General features: G+C 22.2%; 1 protein-coding gene across 2 annotated transcripts in view; it reads left to right on the top strand.

Annotated features, from left to right (window-relative positions):
* LOC117177332 (WASH complex subunit 2C) overlaps positions 1-10,338 on the top strand; it is a 126,442-nt gene that overhangs the window by 51,770 nt on the left and 64,334 nt on the right. The window lies entirely within an intron of this gene.

Raw genomic sequence — 10,338 nt, 5'->3', positions numbered from 1 at the left:
AAATTATTTTTATTTGACTGAATAACCAGTTGCCATCATTTTGATTTCTCCGATTTTAAATTTGTCATTGTTTTTTTTTTTTTCTAAATCGTCATTTCTAATAATTTTTATACTTCCGAATCGCCATTTCTTAACTGAAAATTTAGATATTCCATTTTTTGCTAAAAATATTAGTGTTTTTAATTAAACATATAATTAGTTTCAAAAATGTGTGAAAAATGTATATGTTTAGTGAAAATTGACTTTTTTGTTTAAAATTTATATTTTCAGTTTGAAAATTTAACTGTTTTACAAAAAAATCGTATTTTCGTTGGAAAATTGAAATATTTTACAAAAAATTCGTATTCTCATTGGAAAATTTAACTTCTGGATTGCACTCCTTTTTTTCGATTGAATTTTTTCTAGTTCAAGATTCATAATTTTCGCTCAAAATTCATCTCTCCGATTGAAAATGAAACTAATTGATTTAAAATTCGTTTTTATTTTGTTGGAATTTTTTTTCATTTATTGAAAATTTTACTTTTTCTGGTAGAAAATTGATACTTTTTTAGTTTGAAATCTGTCTTTTTTATATGAGGCAACTGATCTTTTTGGTTGAAATTGTCTGTTTTTTGGTCAAAAATACAAGTGTTTAGTGAAAATTGATTTTTGTTGAAAATTGATCTTTTTCTGGTTAAAAATTTAACTGTTTTAAACAAATCTCATATTTTTGTTGGAAAATTTAACTTCTGGGTTGGAGCATTATTCTTAAAAATGCATTTATTTGTTTTTGTTGAAGATACATATTTTTTTTTTAAATTTATATCTTTGGTCGAAAATTAAACTGTTTTCCTGAAAATTTATTTATTATTATTTATTTCCTTGTCTCATAAAAAAGACAAATAAATTTGATTTAAAATTCGTTTTTCTTTTTGTTGGAAATTATTTTTTTTTTTATTGAAAATTTAACTTTTCCTTTTTTATTATAAAGTCGATCATTTCTAGTTTAAAATTTGTCTTTTTTATATAAAGCAACAAAACTTTTTGTTTGAAATTTTCTATTTTTTGGTTAAAAATGCAATTGCTGAGTGGAAATTGAATTTTTTGTTGAAAATTTAGATTTTCGATTTGAAAATTTTACTGTTTTACAAAAAATCTGTATTTTCGTTGGAAAATTTAAATATTTTACAAAAAATTTGTATTTTTGTTCTAAAATTGAACTTCTGAATTGCACTAATTTTTTTTGAATAAATTTTTTCTAGTTGAAGATTCATAATTTTAGTTAAAAATTCACCTCTCTGGTTGAAAATGAAGCTAATTTATTTATAATTCGTTTTTATTTTTGTTGGGAATTTTGTTTATTTATTGAAAATTTAACTTTTCCCTTTATGGTAGAAAATTGATCTTTTTAGTTTAAAATTTGTCTTTTTTATATAAGGTAATTAATCTTTTTCCTTGAAATTTTCTGATTTTCTTTTTAATTTAAAAATGCATTTGTTTAGTGAAAATTGATTTTTTTGTTGAAAATCAATCTTTTTCATGTTGAAAATTTAACTTTTGGGTTGAAGGTTGAACTACTTTGTTAAAAATTCATATCTGTGGCCGAAAATTAAACTATTTCTTTGAAAATTCTTCTTTTTTTTCGTTGAAACTTACTATTTTTTTATTGAAAATTTAAATTTCACTAAACAACTGCATTTTAAACCAAAAAACAGAAAATTTCAACCAAAAAGATTAGTTGCCTTATAATTTTATGTAAGGTAATTAATCTTTTCGGTTGAAATTTTCTATTTTTTCTGTTAAAAATACAGTTATTTACTAGAAATTAACTTTTTTGTTGAAAATTGAACTATTTTACACCAAATTCGTATTATCGTTGAAAAATTTAACTTCCGATTTGCACTCCTTTTATTTTAAATTGTTTTTTTCTGGTTCTAGGCTCATAATTTCAGTTAAAAATTCATCTCTCTGGTTGAAAATTAAACTGATCGATTTGAAATTCGTTTTTCTTTTTGTTGAAAATTATTATTTTTTTATTGGAAATTTATTTTTTCCCTTCTTGGTGGAACTTTTATAATTTTTAGTTTAAATTTCATCTTTTTTGTAAGACAGTTAATTTTTTTTTGTTACAATTTTTTTTTGCTTGAAAATGAAGTTGTTTAGTCAAAATTAACTTTTTTGTTAAAAATTCATATTTTCGAGTTCAAAATTTAACTGTTTTACACAAAATTCGTATTTTCGTTGAAAAATTTAACTTCTGGGTTGAACTCCTTTTATTTCAAATTATTTGTTCCTGGTTGAAGATTCATAATTTTTGTTAAAAATTCATCTCTCTGATTGAAGATTCAACTAATTGGTTTAAAATTCGTTTTTCTTTTCGTTGGAAATTATTATTTTTTTAAATTAAAAATTAAACTTTTCCTTTTCGGTGGAAAATTGATCTTTTTTTTAGTTTGTAATTTGTCTTTTTTATAAGGCAAATAATTTTTTGGTTTGAAATATAACTATTTTACAAAAAATTTATATTTTTGTTTAAAAATTTAATTTCTGGGTTGTCTGAGCTACTTCGTTAAAAATAAATTTTTTGGTTAAAGATGCATCATTTTACTTAAAAATTGATCTCTTTGGTCAAAAATTACATTATTTATTTCAAAATTATTATTTTTTTTTGTTAAAGATTATTATTTTTTTTAATTAAAAATTTGATTTTTCCTTTTTTGATGAAACGTTGATAGTTTTTATTTGAAAATTGGGCTTTTTTATATGACAACTAATCTTTTTGGTTCAATTGCTTTATTAAAATCAATTTTTTTTTTGGTTCGCGATTCATAATTTTAGTTAACAATTTTTTAGTTGAAAATTCATATTTTGGGCTCAAAAATTTAACGCTTTTACAGAAAAGTCGTCTTATTGTTTGAAAAGTTAACTTTTGAGTTAAAGGTTTGATTTTTTTTAAATCTCTTTTTATTAATTTAAGATTGAATTATTTTTTTGAAGCTTCAATTTTTTGTTCGAAAATATATGTTTTAAACTGCAAATTTAACTTTTCCCTTTTTAGTTAAAAAAGTATGGTTTCTAAAATAAAAATGCACTTTTTTGTTGAAAATTCATATTTTCAGGTTGAAAGTTCTATTATTTTCGTAGAAAACTGAACTATTTTGTTGAAAATTAACTTTTAGGATGAAAAATTAGCCTTTTTGGATAAAAAATTTAACAAATTGGTTGACATTTTTTCACTCTTGACTAAAAAATCTTTCTTGGTTGAAAGTTGAACTATTTTATAAAAAATTAATCTTCTTGGCTTACAAATTTATCTTCTTTGTTTTAACTCAACTGTTTTTTGTTTAGAATAAAAATATTTTTTGTTTGAATTGTAAACTATTACTTTTTTCGTTAAGAATTCATCATTTTGGTTCCAACTTCATCTCTTTTTTTTAAATTAATTTATTACCTAAAAATTTAACTATTCTGTTTTTGTTTAAAAAATTGTATTTATTTTTTTATCCAAATATTTGTTTGAAAAATTATATTTTTTGTAAAAAATTCAAGTATTTAATTGAAATTGTAATTATTTTGTTAAAAATTCAACGTTTTTGTTAAGAAGTTATCTTTTTTGTTTGAAAATTAAGCTGCCTTGTTAAAGATTCGTCTTTTTTTAAATTAAAAATTTATCATTTTGGATTGAAAGTTAATCTATTTGGTTAAATTTTGATTTTTCTACGTTGAAATTTCAACTGTTCGTTTAGAAAATCATTTTTTTTTGGTTTAAAATTCATTGTTTTTTTTTTGGTTGAAAATTAATTTTCTCAACAAAAAATTTAAATATTCTAATTTTGGCTGAAAATTTTATACATTTTAGTTAAAAATTCAATTACTATGACCTTTTTCTTCGAGAATTAATCTTTTAACTATTTTGTTGAAAATTATTTTTTTTTTAGAATTTTTTTAAACTGAAAGTGTAACTATTCCAATTGAATATTTCAACTTTTCAGTTAAAATTCATCATTTTGGTTAAACATTGATTTCTTAAACTAAAAATGTAATTTTTTAACTTAAAACTTAACTTTTAAATTTTTCATGGACAATTATTCTTTTTGTATTTTTTTTTGTAAATTCTTCTTTTTTTGGTAGAAATTAATCTTCTTGATTCAAAGTTCATCGTGCTGGTTAAAAATTCAACTATTTCAGTTAATGAAGTATTATTTTAGTGCAAAACTAATTTATTTAACTGACAATTTAACTATTCCATTTTTTGTTTGAAAGTTGATCCTTTTTAGTTAAAAATTTTTATTATTTGGTTGATAAATGGATTTTTCTAGTGAAAAATTCAACTCTTTTATTGAAAATTCATTTATTTTCTTAAGAAAAAAACGTCGTTTTTTGGTAGAATATTAATCTTCTTGTTTGAAAATTCATTTTTTTAATTTGATTTCATTTTTTTTTAAATTTAAAATGTATACTCTTTTATTAGAAAATTCATCTACTCCAGTTCAATATTCATAATTTTAATTGAAAATTCATCATTTTGGTTAAGAAAATTTGTTTTATGTTTAGTGGAAAAAAAATTCTACTCTTTCATTAAAAATTCATGTATTTTGTTGAAAAAAAACGTCGGTTAAATATTTATCATCATAGTTGAAAATTTATCAGTTTCGTTGAAAACTTGTGTTTTTTTCTGTGGAAAATTAATTCTTTGTACTGAAAACTTAAAAATTCGACTTTTGATTGAAAATTGATTTGTCTTTTTTCGTAGAAAATGATTCATTTTTGTTAAAAATTCATATTTTTAGTTGAAAACTCACCTATTTTATTGAAAAAAATGTATTTGCATTGGTAAAAAAATTAATTTAAAAAAATTAAAATTATAGCTTCCTATGTTAGTTAAAAATTTATATTTTTAAGATGGAATTCTAACTATTTGTCTCGAAATTGAATTTTTTAAGTTAAAAATGCAACTGTTTGGTTGAAAATTCAGATATTTTGTTGAAGATTTGTCTTTTTTAGTAGCAAATTAATCATCTTTGCTAAAAATCCATGTTTTTGGTTGAAAATTAAATTATTTGATTTAAAAATTTACCTTTTTTATTGAAAAAAAAGATTAAATTTTTTAAACAAATTAATTTTTTTAATGGAAAATTCATGTATTTTGTTGTAAGTTTGTCTTTTTTGTTGGAAATTAATCTTCTTGGTTGAAAATTCATCGTGTTGGCTGAAAACTCAATTATTTCTATTAAAGACGCATCATTTTATTTAAAAATTAATTTTGAAAATTTCAATACTCCACTTTTGGTTGAAGGTTTATATTTTTCAGTTAAAAATTCAACTATTTGATTGATAAGTTTTGTGTTTTTTTAGTCGAAAACTCGAATTTTTCATTAAAAATTCATGTAATTTGTGGAAAAACCGCCCTTTTTTTGGTAGAAAATTAATCTTTTTCTTTTAAATTTATCTGTTTGGTTGAATATTCAAATATTACAGTTAAAGATTCATCATTATAGTTAGAAACTTATCACTTTGGTTGAAAATTCGTGGTTTTTTTGGTGGAAAATTAAATTTTTCAACGAAAAATTTAAAAATTCCACTTTTTGGTTGAAAATTGGACTTTTCCATTTGAAAATTCAACTATTTTGTTTACAATTGATTTCTTTTAGCTTAACATTCAACTATTTAGGTAAGAATACATTTATGTTATTGAATATTTGTCTTTTTCAGTAGAAAATTATTCATTTTGGTTAAAAATTTATGTTTTTAGTTGAAAATTTACCTGTTTTATTGGAATTTTTTAATTTCTTTCGGTGAAAAAATTAATTTTTTAAATTGAAAATATAACTTCCTTTTTTGGTTAAAAATGTATATTTTTTAGATAGAAATTTACAAATTTGGCTCAACATTTTTTCAGTTGAAAATTCAATTGCTGAATTGAAAAATCATGCATTTTTTTGAAGATTTGTCTTTTTCGGTATAAAATTAATCCTCTATGTTAGAAATTTATTTATTTGGTTGAAAATGCAATTATCTGATTGAAAAATTTACTTATTTTATTGAAAAAAATGTTTTCATTTGTTAAAAAAATTCATTTTTTAAATTGAAAATGTAACTATTCGTATTTTGGTTAAAAATTTCTATTTTTTTTGGTTTAAATTTATGTACCAAATTTTTAAGTGAAAGAAACCAAGAGACCGGGAAATTACCCGAAATTTTTTGAAACCGGAAAATTCGGGAAATAAGCCGGAATTTTTTGAGGCCGGAAAAGTCCGGCAAATGATAGTAAAGAATTTTAAAATGTAGCCTTGAAGATTTAAATGAGTAAAAATTAAAAGCCTTTGAGGTTGATTTTTTAAAAATAAAAAACATTTTTATTTTATAAAATGTAAATATAAATAAAATATTTTCTAATGAATCTGTACTTTAATTATTAAAAAATAGTAATAATTTATTCGGCAAAACGCTTCTAAATATGTTAAAAATTTAAGAATTTTCAGATTATAACATTAAAAATTAAGCTGTTTCAATTCCTGAGTCCTTAGTCATTAAAAAAATAAAATAATAAAATTTAAAAAATAGAAACATTTCAGGAATTGTGAAAGAATCCAAAATAATAAAAACATTTACTTAAGATTCCTAGGAAACTTAAAAATAATTTTTCATTTTGAGAAATTATTTTAAGAGAATATTTAAAAAGATTTTAAAAGATTTCCAAAATTGTCAAAAACGAACCTGAAAGATTTTAATTAAATCTTTCTAGTTTACAGGATTTTATAAAAATGGAAAAGAAAAATTTGATTAATTTTAAAAGATATTTAAAAGTTCGAAAAAGTTTCAATAATAATTTGAAATTTGAAATTTTTTTTTTAAATTTCTAGATTTCTCTAGGTTTTGAAATAACATTTTTAAGCTTTTCAAAAAGATGTTTAAACTACATTTTAGATGAAAATAATTTAACTTTTAATTTAAGAAGTGTTCAATTAAAAAAAATGGTTTTGAAAAGTTTTTAGCTTAAAATTTCCTAAAATAATATAATTTAAAATAATTTAGAGTTCATTGATTGATTCTTTAATTTATAGAATAGAAAATTATAATTTAAATACAAAAATTTTGAATTAAAAACTTTTAAACTTCAATTTAAAAAGTTAAAAATTCCACGTCGAGTGATTTAATTTGTAGTTTTTTTTGCTTCAAATTCAAAAAAATTTTAGCTTTAGAGTTTTAATTTTATTGACCGTGAAAAAATCGGTTTGAATTATTAATATATTTAGCAATATCTTGCAATATAATTTGTCAATGCTTTCTTAACAAAAGGTATTAATTAAAAATTTCAATTATTTAAATTCTGCCAAAATTTGGGCGATATTTTGACACGAAAAAGAAGAATTTTTAGGACAGACATTTAAAAAAATTAATAAATATATAAGAATGTATTCTGAAGTGATAAAATTTTCAAGATTGACATTGATAGATGATGTAGGATTGTAGGTATTAGTCACGGACTATTAAATAGACGCTCGAGTGAATGCGTGATTTCCAAGGCAAGAATCTTTAGTCATATTCCGATGAACACTTGGCATGTTTCGTTGTGCCTTTTCGAGCAAAAGTTTAACTGCGTTTCTTTTCATTTTCAATAAAATTAATAGTGAAAACTAAAATGAAGGTAAGACTAAATAATTTAAATTTATTAAACTTAATAAAAAATCTAAGAAAATGTTTAAATTTGTTGACTTTGTAACTCTTCCGAAGTAAATGTTTTTTTATTTAAACATTTCTATATCTTAAGAGATTTTATTCATTTTTCCAAACGTTTTTTTACAGATTTGACAGATATATGAATGCAGAATTTTTTTTATTTACTTGCAATTTTCTCAAATTAGCAGATTGTTTTTTTTTTTTTTTAAACAAAACATGCCTCAAAGCTTGTGGAATTATCCTATACGTTACTTTTAATATTTTTTTAATATTTAAAAAACCTAAGTAATTCATTTTCAAGGTATTTCCTGATGAACTATTCATCAAATATTTGTATTAAATTGTTGTATTTTTTGTATAAAAATTTTATTTTTAAAGTTCAACAGTAAGAAAAATGTAATATTTTATTTAATCAAAACAGTATACAATATTATTTCAAGTTTTATTTGGCATGAACACAAATAACTATATTCTTAATTAACAAAGTGGTATTTTTATAATAAATAAAAAAGAACTATTTTATATATTTTTCTTGAATTATTTGCATTTAAATAATAGTTTTAAAAATGGAAATTTGCCACAAAAGTATTAATTATTGCTAGTTCTATTAAATATTTGAGCTATTGTTCATAACTTGATCCTGTAATATGAGAAAAGGTCACTTCAAAAGTTGAAACTATAGAGAAAAACCCTTGTTTGGTTCAAAGTTCAGTTTTTTGGCTAAAAATTTAACAATTTTATTAAGATTTTGTTTTCTTTTTGTTAAAAATTCCTTTAAGAATTACAAATTTGGTTTTGATAGACATTTAAACTTCTTGGTTGAAAATTGAAAAATTCCTTTTTTTGTTGTTGAAAATTTAACTATTTTGTTTAAAATTAATTCATTTTAATAAAAATTTGTATTTTTAGTAAAAAAAATCATATTTTGGGTTTAAAATTCAGCTACTGGGTTACATTTGTTGAATATTCGTTATACTTTTGTTGAAAATTAAAATTTGGTCTGAAATTTAATTATTCCATTTTTGGTTTAAAAATTATCCTCTTCAGTTGAAAATTCAGCTAATTGGTTGAAAATCTTAGCATTTTGTTGAAACTTGGTCTTAATTTCTTTGGCAAAAATTTAAATATTGGGCTGAAAATTTCTTAAAAAATGAACAGTTTTGTTAAAAATGCATTTATTGTGTTAAAAATTAATATTTTCTGGTTGAAAATTAATCTTTTTGATTCAAAGTTCAACTATTGAGTTCAAGATTAATTTTTGGTATGTAAAATTCATTTTTTGGTTAAAAATGAATTACTTTGCTTAAAAATTTTACTAGTTTCTTAAAAATTCATTCTTTTTTTGTTTAAAATTAAATTTTTTACTGAAATTTGACTATTCCATGTTCGGTTTAAGAATTATCCTCTTCAACTAAAAATTCAGCTATTTGGTTTAAAATTTGTGTATTTTTTTGAACTGCTGTCTTTTGTGGTAGAATATCAATCTGCTTGGTGACTAATTCATCTTTTTGCTTAAAAATTCAACTATTAGATTAAAAATTATTTTTAAAATTAAAAATTTGCTTAAACATTCATGTATTTTGTTAAAAAATCTTTTTTTGGTTAAAAATTAATCTTTTTGGTTGAAAGTTAATTTCCTCAGCTAAAAATTAGTTTTTTTTTTATCAAACATAAACTTTTTAAACTGGAAATTTGTCGTTTTTGGTAGAAATTCAACCTTCATGGTTGAAAATTCATCTATTTTGTTGAAAATTTGTTTTTCTATTGTTGTTTGTTTGTTGAAAATTCATATTTTGGATTTAAAATTCAGCTATTGGATTAAAAAATTATTTTTTCGGTTTAATATTCATTATTTTAGTTGAAAAAATGGATTACTTTGCTTAAAAAATGAACTGTTTTGTTGAAAATTCGTTTTTCTTCTTTATTCATAATGTGTCCCCTAAGGGTTTACATGACTTCCATTCCTTACAATCTTTCCGTTTAAATCTATATATTTTATACAATCTTATCCTTTCTATATATACAATTATTTACAACTATTTACATAAAGTCTTATATCTAGTTCCTTATTTTTATTTCCTGCGATAGCGCAATTTAGGACTTGTTAGCAAGCGAGTGAGCGAGCTAACGAAATCGAGAGTGCAAGCGAGAGAGAGAGAGAGCATGAGAACGCAAACGCATCTTGGTCTACTTATCTTTTACTTTACCATTACTTACAATTTCCACGCTTCTAATCTAAGCGACTTCCGTTTCCTTTTTCTTTCACTTTTTTTATACCCCCATTTACCTTTTTCACGTGCATTCTTTCATTCTCCCTCATTCGCTCTTCTAGCACCCTCTAACTCCTTCATCCATTCTTCTCCTAATCCATCTTCGCCTAGAATCTTAACCACATTTTCTTGCCAGCTTCCTTTATCTTCCATTTCTCTCCTACATCCTTCCCATACATGCTCCCATGTTTCCTCCTCCCATTCACATATTCTACACATTCTGTTCTCTTCTTTTTCCCAGTACATCCCCTCCCTTACCTCGTTTCCCAGTCTAAATCTTGCTATTCTGGTCCACCTTTTTTTTTCCTTTTTATCCTTTCTCTTACATGAGCTGTATGATCTCAATTCGTCTGCAAGATATATCCCAAATATTTATACTCTTTGACTTCTTCTAACTTTATTCCTTTCC

Source organism: Belonocnema kinseyi, chromosome 7 (genome assembly GCF_010883055.1).
Source record: "Belonocnema kinseyi isolate 2016_QV_RU_SX_M_011 chromosome 7, B_treatae_v1, whole genome shotgun sequence".
NCBI lineage: Eukaryota > Metazoa > Arthropoda > Insecta > Hymenoptera > Cynipidae > Belonocnema > Belonocnema kinseyi.
The sequence above is the reverse complement of the archived record's forward strand: the minus strand, read 5'-3'. Positions and strand labels throughout refer to the sequence as shown.